Source organism: Rhinolophus ferrumequinum, chromosome X (genome assembly GCF_004115265.2).
Source record: "Rhinolophus ferrumequinum isolate MPI-CBG mRhiFer1 chromosome X, mRhiFer1_v1.p, whole genome shotgun sequence".
NCBI lineage: Eukaryota > Metazoa > Chordata > Mammalia > Chiroptera > Rhinolophidae > Rhinolophus > Rhinolophus ferrumequinum.
In genome coordinates, this window is record NC_046284.1 from 92,552,140 (window position 1) to 92,564,133 (window position 11,994).

The following is an 11,994-nucleotide window of genomic DNA, read 5'->3' on the forward strand; positions in this document are numbered from 1 at the left end:
GGGGTCGGGGTGACCCTCAGGACACTGCAGTGGATGTGGAATGGGAGGAAATGGGTTTCTGCGGGAACCCCTTCTTGTGGCCCCCTCCTAAGCATGCTACCCCCCCCTAGTTCCACCTTAAGTGCCACAGGCCTTTAAATAGAAGAAAATATGTTGACTAGTGGGTCCTTGAGTTTAAGCGAGCGGCACAGATGTGGTTCTCATAAACGCTTTTCCCCCTCTTTTCTGGCCCGCAGTCTGACAGAATTAAATATTACGCAGGGTTTTCCACCATCCTCCAAAGGGTCTTCTGCTGCCGTAATTCAGATAACTCATTGTCATCACATAGTTTCCCACATACCACTCTCCCTTTCGGATTTTTAAAATTGAAACTGAAATTTCTAAAGCGATAGAGAGATAATGTAACACTTGTGTCCTGGGGCAAGAGCAGACAAGAGCCTGGACCTGGCGGTTCAGATCCCTGTCTACTGCTTCCAACTGTGTGACTGGGGGCAACTTATTTAACGTCTCAGTGCCCCAGGGTCCTTATCTGTAAACGTAGAATTAAAATAGTTTCTGCCTCAAAAGGTGGTTGGGGTGCAAGAGCTCACGCGTGACAGTGCTTTGCGAGGAGTAAGAGCTTAGCACATGGTGGATACATGTACATATCCACAACTCCCCCAGCACAGTAGGTTGTTCACACAGCACTCACTATTCAAGTCTCCACTCTAACACCATATTATACTGCAGTTGTGTGTGAGCCCACAAAGGAGAGGGAACTTGTCACATCCCAGGACTGTATTAGGTATGGTGGCGCAAAGATGTTCAATAGATGTTTGATGATGAGTGAAGAATGCAAATGCCAAGCCTGTGCAAGTTGTAACCTGGGCATGTTAAGGGGTCTACATCCATTATTTTGCTTCCACAGGTGACTTTAAGCAAATTTCATCACCACTCTCTGAGAATGACATAGACTGAAATCACTTTATGGTGGTGCAAAGAAATAATGTGTCCAAGTAACCTAAAGCTGGTGGTGCAAAGAAATAATGTGTCCAAGTAACCTAAAGCTGGTGGTGCAAAGAAATAATGTGTCCAAGTAACCTAAAACCGTGCAGAAAGATAATTAGATACTTCTGCAGCTAGAAGAAAAGCAGTAGCAAAATGGATTTCGAGAGATAGAAACTGAGACAGGTTAGTTAGCGTGTTGTTAGGTAGACAGGGAGGTCCCTGGTAGAATAAACAAAGACAGCCACATCCTAAAACTCCAGGTTTTGAAATCACTCCTTCGCTCCAGGACAAAATGTAGCAAGGCCTTGAGGTTAATCATAAAATTCCTTTTGGCCTGACAAACGGAGCAGATCTGATAGATAAGAGTGGGTTATTTTGCTCATTCCTTCAGGATGGACAAGCAGAACAAACCTGGTAGACGAAATTTCATTAAAAGGCATTAAAAGGCGCCAGCTCCCCTTCCCCAAACAGGCAAGGGAAGTTATAAACCTAAGAGCTTTTGCTTCAGTCACTGGGCACCCCCATTCGGGACCCCCTCCGGCTCGGGAGCTCTGATCCTTTGCTTTCAATAAACTATCCACTTTTTAAAACTCTTTGCCTCTCCTGGGTCCGTGTTTCCTTCCATTCTTCGGTCTCACGAGACACGATCCCGGCACTCACTCCAAAGTCCCCTACATCATTTGGGGACTGACAGAAAAATATTCCTACTTCAAAACCTCTGAGCTTTTCATAAACTTCATGATTGCCAGTCGTTTTTCTGCAAGGTCCAGGGGAAAGGCCTCCTGAGTCCAACTGACCCATACTTCCCTTTAGGGTGGATAGGAAATAAAGTTCAAGACGGTCGGGAACTCACTGTAATCACAGGTTAATTATAGGTGTGGGGGTAAAAGCAGTTGCCCACTGTGTCTCCTTTCATGTTTGAAAGTGTAATAATAGCCTTTTGGGATTTTTGTTTATTTGTTTGGGGCTTCAGGTACAGCAGATTGGCTTCCAATGCCAGGTAATTTACAATGATTAGGAGAACGTTACTATGAAGTCTGATAAAAGTTCCAAAGGAAAAAGAGGAGTCTTAGAGTAGGATATTGCTGTACACCCTGATTCTCCAAGAGTGAGAGCTGGTACATACAAAACCAGGAATGTTTTAGGCAATTATACTCCCAAATAGCAGATCTGGCCTGGAATCTGCTTTCCTCCCACAAAGATGGCAAGAGGAAAAACAAAATTATATCGGAGGGCATCTTCTCTACCACTAACAATGCTAAAAATATTTCCAAACAGAAAACTCCAGCGCATTCTGCCTCCGTTCGTGCAAAATGACCATGAAGTACAAGGAGTAAATAACAGGGAAGCCTTAGGTCGTGGTCTGAATTAGGGTGGGGGGTGGGGTGGGAAAAGACACTGCGTTGCCTTAGGAAAGATAAGTCTGAGAAGTACAGCGAAGGGGCTCCACCAGCACGCAAGATTCCATGCTGCATTTTAGGTAATAGGGGCACTTTTAGCAGTTTCTCTCTCAATTGTAGAACTTGAAGCTTGGCCATAACTTCACAGGGCCGAATACAGGCTTGTGTTGGAATTACATACTCTGTTCATAAAACTAATTTGCTCTTTCCCCTCTATCTCCCTGTGATGTAGGTGATGTTGGATCTGCCGGCAGTTTCTGAGTGTGGGCCGGGATCGTGTCTCTTGAAGCCGAAGAATGGAAACACGGACCAGGGAGAGGCAAAAAGTTTTAAAAACAGGAAGGACAGTTTATTAGAGGCAGGAGAAGAGGTTGCAGCTCCTGAGCGGGAGGGGGTCCCGAATGGGGGGTGCCTGTGACTGAGGCAAAAGCTCCTACCTTTATACCTTCCTTTTGTCTGTTTGGGGAAGGGGAGCGGTTTGGAGAAGGGAACTGTTTGAAGAAGGGAACTGGCGCCTTCTAATGAAATTCGCCTACCAGGTTTGTTCTGCTCGCCCATCCTAAAGGAATTAGCAAAGTAACCTACTCTTACCTATCAGATCCGCTCCATTTGTCAGGCCAAAGTGAATTTTATGCTTAACCTCAAGGCCTTGTTACATTATGTCCTGGAGCAAAGGAGTGATTTCAAAACCTGAAGTTTTAGGATAAGACTGTCTTTTCTTTATCTTACCAGTGACCTACCTATCTACCTAACAATCATACTGGCTAACCTGTCTCACCTACTTAGTGATTATTGGTGTCAGTGACTATTAGGCCTAATTATGTTGAAAGTTTTTTAAAACCTTGCCAATGTTTCAATTTTTATTTCTTTAAAGACATCTTGGTGTGACTGTCTGTGATGTGATCTATACTAAATATCTATTTGATCTTCCACCCATTCCTGACAGAGCTCTAAAACCCTTGGAATTTCTTGTGAAGAGAGAGCTAAAGGTCTTTTGTTATGTTAATTAGGCGACGATCGGCAAGTAGTCTCAGGATGGGGGCTGGTTGCCCGTGAGGCCAACCGTTTGCTTGGAGGTTTAGAACTTTCAGTCCCGCCCACACCCCCACCTCTGGGGAAGAAGGGCTGGAGAATGAGTTCAGTCTGTGAGTTCACTGTACCTCTGTAAAGAAACCTCCGTAAAACCCGAAGGGACCAGCTTCAGAGAGGTTCCGGGTTGGTGAACACGTGGAGATTGGGGAGAGTGGCGCGCCTGGAAAGGGCAGGAAAGCTCCTCGTCCCTTGCATCTCTTCTGTCGGGGGTCCTTGAAACCTCCAATCCATATAGCTGGTTGGTTAGAAGCACAGGTAATACTCCGGATTTTTGACTGGTGTCTGAAGCGGGGGGAGGGGCAGTCTTGTGGGACTCAGCCCTTAACCTGTGGGATCAACGCTAGTGTCATGCGGGGTGTCAGGCGGGGTCTCCGCTCCCGCTCCCCACATAAGAACGCAGGACATGGTGAGGCCAAAAAGGAACACCCACGGAGCCATAGGTAGGGGAGTCACACCACTATACTCTCTCTGGCGGCTGGGTTGGAGACACAGGAACCAGGAGCCACACAATTCTCAACCCTCACTGTGCCGCTTGCAGACTCAGCCACCATCTTCTTGCTAGCTGCCCCCTTTTTTTTTTGCTACTAGCCTAGCCACGGCAGTTATATTCATGGCTAATGGCTCACTGGTTACAGCTGACGGCCAACTAGCCACAGCTGATGGCCATTTGATCACAGTCGATGGCCATTTACTACCTGAGCCAGCACCTTTCTATGTGAGGCCGAGAGCCTGGAAACTGCTTTTTGGGGCTCTGTCCCCACAGCTAGCTCCAGATAGACAGTGTCAGAATTGAGTTGAATTATAGGAGGCCCCACTGGTATCAGAGAATTTCTTGGTGGTGTGGAAAAAACACACATTGTCATTGGAGTCAGAATCCTACTGTCCAACCCAGTGTTCTCTATTAAGAAATACACAGTTGTGTACTTAGGTAGAAGCCTGGCCCTTCTGCAAATTCTCCCTTCATATTGGCCATCCTAATGTTATGAAGCAAAAGACAAGGAAGATTTGTTAGGGAAATATGGTCTAATTAAAGTCTATGAGTGCCAGCACCCACACAGGGCAGGTGACCTACACCTCCTGGAATGGGGCGACCTGCAGGGAAGGTGCTTTGGAACTCTACATTCTCTGGAAGATAAAGAACTGCATTTTCAACTGTTTTCTGTGTCTGTTTAGAAGCACTGTTCTAAATACTTCACGCGTTTTATTAGCTCATTTCATCCTCACAGCAGCCCTAGAAGGAAGGTACCGCCCCCCCACTGTACAGATGGGAGGCCCAAGGGCATGGTGTCCCTCACAGGGCTAGTGAGGGGCAGAGCTGGGAGTCAAAGCCACCCCAAGTGAAGTCAGGGCCACACCTTTAACCAGGGCCCCTCATTAGGGTTTCCAGGTGGGAATTCCCGCCGTTTCTCAGGAATTTTTTTTGCTTTCGCTTTCCAGTTCCCGAATCCCGAGAAAAGTTGGTTGGGAAATCGGGGTAAAATCAGCTCCGTGAACCCAGTAATACCCACAATGGGAAATAAACGTACTACTCACAGTGTATCTCTTAGACATTTTTCCTATGTATTGCTAGGGTTTCTGGGTGGGAATTCCCACCCATTCTTGGGAATTTTTTCGCTTTCCCGTTCCCGGATCCCAAGAAAATTTGGTCGGGAAATTGGGAAAATCGGCTCCTTGAACCCAGATGGTTGGTAGTATTGGCCGTCACTTTGTGGCAACGATTCATCGTGGAGAACAGAAAACAGTTTGTATCTCGGGATTCGGGAACGGGAAAGTGGGGACAAATTCCTGAGAATGGACAGGAATTCTCACCTGGAAACCCTACCCCTCATACACCTGCAACTCAGCAAGTCCGAAACGGGATTCCTCATCATCTCCCAGCTTCCTCCTCTGCTCTTTCTCTCAGAGAACGTGGACAGCGTTTCTCACACCCAGACTTTGAACCTCAGTGACTTTTTGACTCCATTTCTCTTCTGTCCTACCAATTACCCATAAATGGACCCTTCCTCTTTCCCACCTTATGCCTCTCAAATTGGTCTCCTTGTCTCACTGCCTAGTCCAGGCCTTCATTTACTACTACATGAGTAGTGAGCAATCTTTTGTTCTTAACATGAGTGCCAACTCAAGAACAATATACATATTTATAAGCTGTTTTTCCCCACACAGGGATAAAAACCATATTCTCCCCAATATTTAAGCATTGCTCAAGCCTGCTCTTGATTATCCATAGAACTTCCTCACTACCCTTCCTGTCTCTCTCTCTCCCCCTTTCCCCACCCTTCACATGTCTGCCAGAGTTTTCTTCTTAAAACCGTCCTGTTGTGCCACTTCCCTACTCAAAAACCTTTGACATCCCCCATTGCAGTCAAGGTCATTCCCGACTGAGCTTCCCTAGAGCTCTCCAATCCTATCTTCTCCTGTTCCCCACCATTCCCTGCCTGTCTTGTCCACTTTGCCCCCGCCACAACCCCCAGTACCATCCTGGCTCCTCTGCTGCACTGCTCATTACTCTGAACATACTCAGATTACCCCACCTCTGTTCCTTTGTTCACAATGTTCCCTCCACACAAAATATTCTTCCCCTGTATTCCTGCTTCTCAGATTTCTACCTGAACCTATACATGCACATATGCATGCACTGATGCAGTCTGTAATGGTTCGTTTTAATGCGTCACCTTGGCTAGGCCATGGTACCCAGATATTTGGTCAAACTCAGTCTTGAAGTTGCTGTGAAAGTATTTTTCAGATGAGATTAATGTTTCAGTCAGTACTCTTTGAATAAAGCAGATTACCAGCCATAATGCAGGTGGGTCACATCCAATCTATTGCAGGCCTTAAGAGAAAAAGGCTGAGATCCCCCAAGGAAGAGGGAATTCTACCAGCAGAAGGGCTTTGGTCTTTCCCTGGGTCTCTAGCTTGTCAACCTATCCTGCGGATTTTAGACTTGCCAGCCTTCGCAATCACATGAGCCAATTTCTTAAAATCAATCTCTCGATGAATGGATGGATGGCTAGATAAACAGACAGAGATAGGTAGTAGATACTGTACACACATATCCTATTGGTTCTGTTTCTCTGGAGAACCCTGACTAACAGTTTCTCCCTGCTGTGCTCCTACAACCCTTTTTCCTTGCCCGTTGCTGTTGCTGCCTGTCTTGTATCATACACAATTGTGCACAGGTCAATTTCTGCTGTGGGTACACGTCCACTGAGGGCAGAAACAATTTTTCATCTTCACATCTCCATGGAGGCTACTGCCTCTTAAAAGTCCTGCTCTACCTAAAAAAGAGTTGCCCCAAAGCAGAAGCAGGAAAACTAGGGAAATGGAGTGCTTGAACAGTGACGAAGAAAAAGCCAATCCAGAAAGGAAACACATGCCAGGGGTTATGAACTCAGATGCCTTGGAGCCAGACAGGTCATGTGGATGAAGGAAAGCAGCAGCCAGATACAGACACGGTGGGATGTGGTGAACTGGAGGGCAACCCAGCCCATTATTTCTCTATGGGAATGCGGGGCCAGTAGTACCAGGTTTTTCAAACAAGGCTGGATATCTAGATTCTTGTGTGCAATGTCATGATTTTTAACTATTGGCTGCTCATTCAGATTATTTGATGTACTATGTACCTAGAAGGCTTCAGGAGGACTATTTGATACTGTTCTATTTGCTAAGCTGGGTTGATGGGTACATGAGAGTTTGTTTTTCCTGATTCTTCTTGCCTCATAGAAAGATTATAAATATCCTTTTTTATGTATTCCAAATTACCTTGAAAAATCTGTAAACCCTTTATGTGAGTTCAATTTTTCCAGCAGACCACCTATTTTTATACTCTACTGTATGTTAGTTTGTTTTGCAAAAGTTGTAGATTAAATGAAGATTTGTCGCTATACACCTTCACTTGAATAACAATTAGATTAGTTAAGTGTTAGTTTGTACTGAAAATAGAAAAAGCAGCAATGCTGTTTCTTCCACAAGAACTGCTCTATGAAAGGAAAGACATTGCACCTCACTAACTGCCACCACTCTTTTCTCTCTGGAATGCTTTTGAATCTGTCATGTGTTACCTTTCACACTTAATGTTGAATATCAGAACATTAATTATTCTGCACAAGTCAAAGTATGACTTCAAACATATACATGTTCCTCATGACTTTGATGAAGTCTGTTGTGTGTGTAATAAGAGCCAGTTTGTCAAATCTGGAGACATGGCGAGGATTCCGATAATCAGGGGAGGGAAAAGGCTGTTTCTGACTATGGGGAAGAAGAAGACACCTAGTGTGTGGAAACTTGGAGGGGGTAGGAGTGGCCAAGGAGCTTTTGGAAACTGAGTTTGGGAAACAATGGTTGGAGGGAATAGTTGGTTTATTCACTCCAGAAAACCCACAAAGCAGTGATACAATGGTGAATGAAAGAGACATCAGTCCTTGATGTCATGGAGCCAACCATCTGTTGGTCATGGTGTTAAGAAAAATAGTGGGAGATGAAAAGTTACGTTGGAAATGCCTTTTCCCACTCTATGATTCAGGCGGATCATAGAGAATGAACCATTTGGACTTTATTTTGTAAGCAGTGGGGAGCAACTGAAGATTTCTAAGCAGGGGAGTGACAGGAGGAAATGTTGCATTTGGGATATAAATCTGACTTTGTTGCTGTTTTAGCCCGGGCTGCTGTAACAGAATACCATGAACTGGGTGGCTTATAAATAACTGACATTTTTTTCTCACAGTTCTAGAGGCTAGAAGTCCAAGATCACGGTGCTGGCAGATTTTGGTGTCCAGCAAGGGCTCATTTCCTGGTTCATAGAGGACGCCTCCTTGCTGTGTCCTCACATGGCAGAAGAGGTAAGGGAGCTCTCTGGGGCCTCTTTTATAAGGGCACTCATCCCATTCATGAGGGCTCCATCTTTATGACGTAATCACCTCCCAAAGGCCCCGCCTCCTAATACCATCACATTAAGGACTAGGCTTCGACAGTATGACTTTAGGGGGAGGGGTACAAACATTTATTCTATAGCAGTTATATACAAGGTTGGTTGGGGCAGAGAGAAGCTGAGGCTGGGCAGCTGGATGTCAAGTGTGCCCGGAACAAACTGCAGTAGGAATAGGAAGGAAGGGAAAATGTAAGGGGGGACATCATCCAGGGAGAACTGACAGGATAAGGTGAGAGAGAGATGAGAACAAACAAAAAACATTCTCAGGTTTTGAGCCTCAAGTATTTGTTGTAATGATAATTTGATCAGTCCTATATAAGCAAGATCAAGCCTTACACTTTAAAAAATTCTTGGAGGAGCACTGTGGCCTAAACCAATGGTTTAACCTCTCTTCTAACTTAAGGATCTCTAGGTTCCTCCCAAATGTTTTGCTGGACATACTTCCCTAGTTACCTGGGGAGGGAACATCGTATTCTACTTGCAATATAGACCACTGCATAATAAATCTCGTCTTGCTTTCCTCAAAGAGTCATTGCAAAATGAGGCAGCTTGTCATGTGAGTCATGTCCTTTCCGCGTCTCAGATGAATGTTGCTATATTAGGACTAAGGACTGTTATACAACAAGACCCAGCTACACCTTTCCTTGATGCGTGTACTTCGTAGTGAACACCACCTGTTGAACTAACAGGTGTCATTTTATTCTTGAAAAATGATCACATCCAGGGGTGAATTCTCCGTTAATCTCACAGGATATTAATTTTGGTATTAATCATTTTGGGAGGAGGAAAGAATATTCCAGAAAATGAACCAGTGCTAATTTTAATGAAAACATGGAAATGTTTTTACATAATACACTATGGCCTATATATATATAGCTAGAATAACACTAAGATTTCAAATGGTCCATAACTGGTGGCAGTCCCTCAGAAGCTGTGTGAAAGAGACAGTCAAGGAATGGCCTTCCCCACCTCTCCCGGCCAGAGCAGGTGCTGGTTCTCGGGCTCCCACAGCCTGTTGACATCCCTTACCACATTCCGATGGAAGGCATATGCTCCATGTCCCTGTTCGACTAGACTGTGAATAGTTGAAGACAACTGTATTTTATTTTCGGATCACTAGTACCCGGTACTGAACCTGAAACATAGTAGGTGCTCAATAAACATTGACCAGATGGGCAGACAGATGGATAAAATATGTACATGCCTTTATTTGGTATAGAATACAGGGCAGGCCAGGAGATCACGCTTATTTGTTTAAAACTTTAAAATGAAACCACATCAAAATTTTAAACTTTGCTCTGCCAAAGACCCTGTTAAGAAGATGAAAAGAGGAATTAAAAAGTATAAAATGCCGTTATAAAAATAGTCACAGAGATGTAATGCACAGCATAGGGAATATAGTCAATAATATTGTAATAACTATGTACAGTGCCAGGTGGGTACTAAACTAATTGGGGGTATCACTTCATAAATTATATAAATGTCTAACCACTATGCTGTACACCTGAAACTAATATAATGTTGTATGTCAATTCTAATTGAAAAATAAAGTTAAAAAAAGAAGATAAGAAGACAAATTAAAGACTGGGAGAAAATATTTGCAAATCACATATCTGACCAAGGGCTTATATCTAGAATATATAAAGAACTCTCAAAACTCAGCAGTAATAAACAAACAATCCAATTAGAAAATGAGTAAATGGCATGAACAGATATTTCACTGAAGAGGATATAGAGATGGCAAATAAGCACATCATTACTCATTAGAGAAACACAGATTAAAACCACAATGAGATATCACCACACACCTATTAGAATAGCTAAAATAAAAACTAGTGACTACACCAAATGCTGGAGATTATGCAGAGAAACTGATTCTGTCATACATTGCTGGTGGGAATATAAAATAATGCAGCCACCCTGGAAAACTATTTGGCAGGTCCTTTTAAAACTATATGACCCAGCTTACACTCAGACTTTAATCCCAGAAAAAGGAAAACTTATTTTCACACAGAAACTTCTACACAAATGTTCATAGAAGCTTTATTTATAATAGCCAAAGACTGTCAGCTACCCAAATATCCTTCAATGGATGATGGTTAAACTGTGGTACAGCCGAACCATGGAATACTACTCAACAATAAAAATGAATGAGCTATCATGTTATGGACTCAATGTTTGTGTCCTCCCCCAAAGGTTTACCCCCAATGGGATGGTATTTGGCGGTGGGGCCTTTGGGAAATAATTAGGTTTAGATGCAGCTATGAGGGTGGCACCCCCATGATGGCATTAGTGCCCTGATAAGAAGGGGATGAGACACTAGAGCACTCACTTGCTCTCTTGCTTCCCTGCCTGTTCAAGCCAGGAAGAGGCTCCTCACCAAGAACCAAATATTCTAGCACCTAATCTTGGACTTCCAGGCTCCAGAACTGTGAGAAATAAGTGTCTGCTGTTTAAGCCAATCAGCCCACAGTGTTTTGTTATAGCAGCCAGAGCTGACTAAGACATATTGATACACATAATAATACGGACAGAGCGTCAGGGAATTCTGTTGAGTGAAAAAAAAGCCAACCTCAGAAGGATACATATACTGCATGATTCCATTTATACATTTGTGGAATAACATAATTCTAGAGATGGAGAAAGGCGAGTATTGCCAGGGGTTAGAGATGGGGGAGGTGAGGGGTGTGGGTATGGGTGTGGCCATAAAGGGGTAACCTGAGGGAGCCTTGTGGTGATAGTAGAAGTTCATTGTCTTGTTCGTGGTAGTGGTTACACAAAGCTACACATGTATGGCATTGCATGGAGCTACACATGCATGTGCGCACACACAAATGAGCACATGTAAAACTGGTGAAATCTGAATAAGGTCTGTGGATTGTATGTTTCCTGGTTTTCATTTTGTACTATAGTTATGCAACTTCCTGTGAGTCTATAATTATTCTAAAATTAAAAGTTAAAAAAAAATGAAACCAGTCAGGATTTCTGATTTGCAAATTTGTGTTTTTCTGTATACATGCCCTCTCTTTTAAACACTGCTTCTTACAACATGATTTGTGAGACCCTTGAGGCAATTAAAATATATCTGGAGCCTTCAAAGTTGCCTTTAAAGTCGTAATCCTTTTGTTGTTATTTTGTGGTGGTAACAATGGGAGATTTCTTTTAAAGTCCCAATACTGATTCCTTCCCCTTCCTTTCTAGTTGATATCATCATCACCTTCCTCTTTGGTAAACTCTTCTGAAAAATGTTGAGTGAAGTGTTTTCTGAGGATCCTGGAAACTTCATAGTGTCCAGAAATGTAAAGTAGTCAGCAATGTACATGCTGAACTTTCCTTTTGTCGTTGCCCCAAGGGATTATTGGATAATTATGCTCTTCAATTAACCTAACTTTAATAAGTAGGAAGCAAGGCTCCTTACTTGGTAATTAACCATCACAAACTACTTGTATTATTTCTTGATCTCACCATAAGGACAACTGGAGAACTGTCTTAGCCCATTTGGGCTGTTAGAACAAAATATCACAGACTGGGTAGCATATAAACAACACACATTTATTTCTCACAGTTCTGGAGGCTTGAAGGCCAAGATCA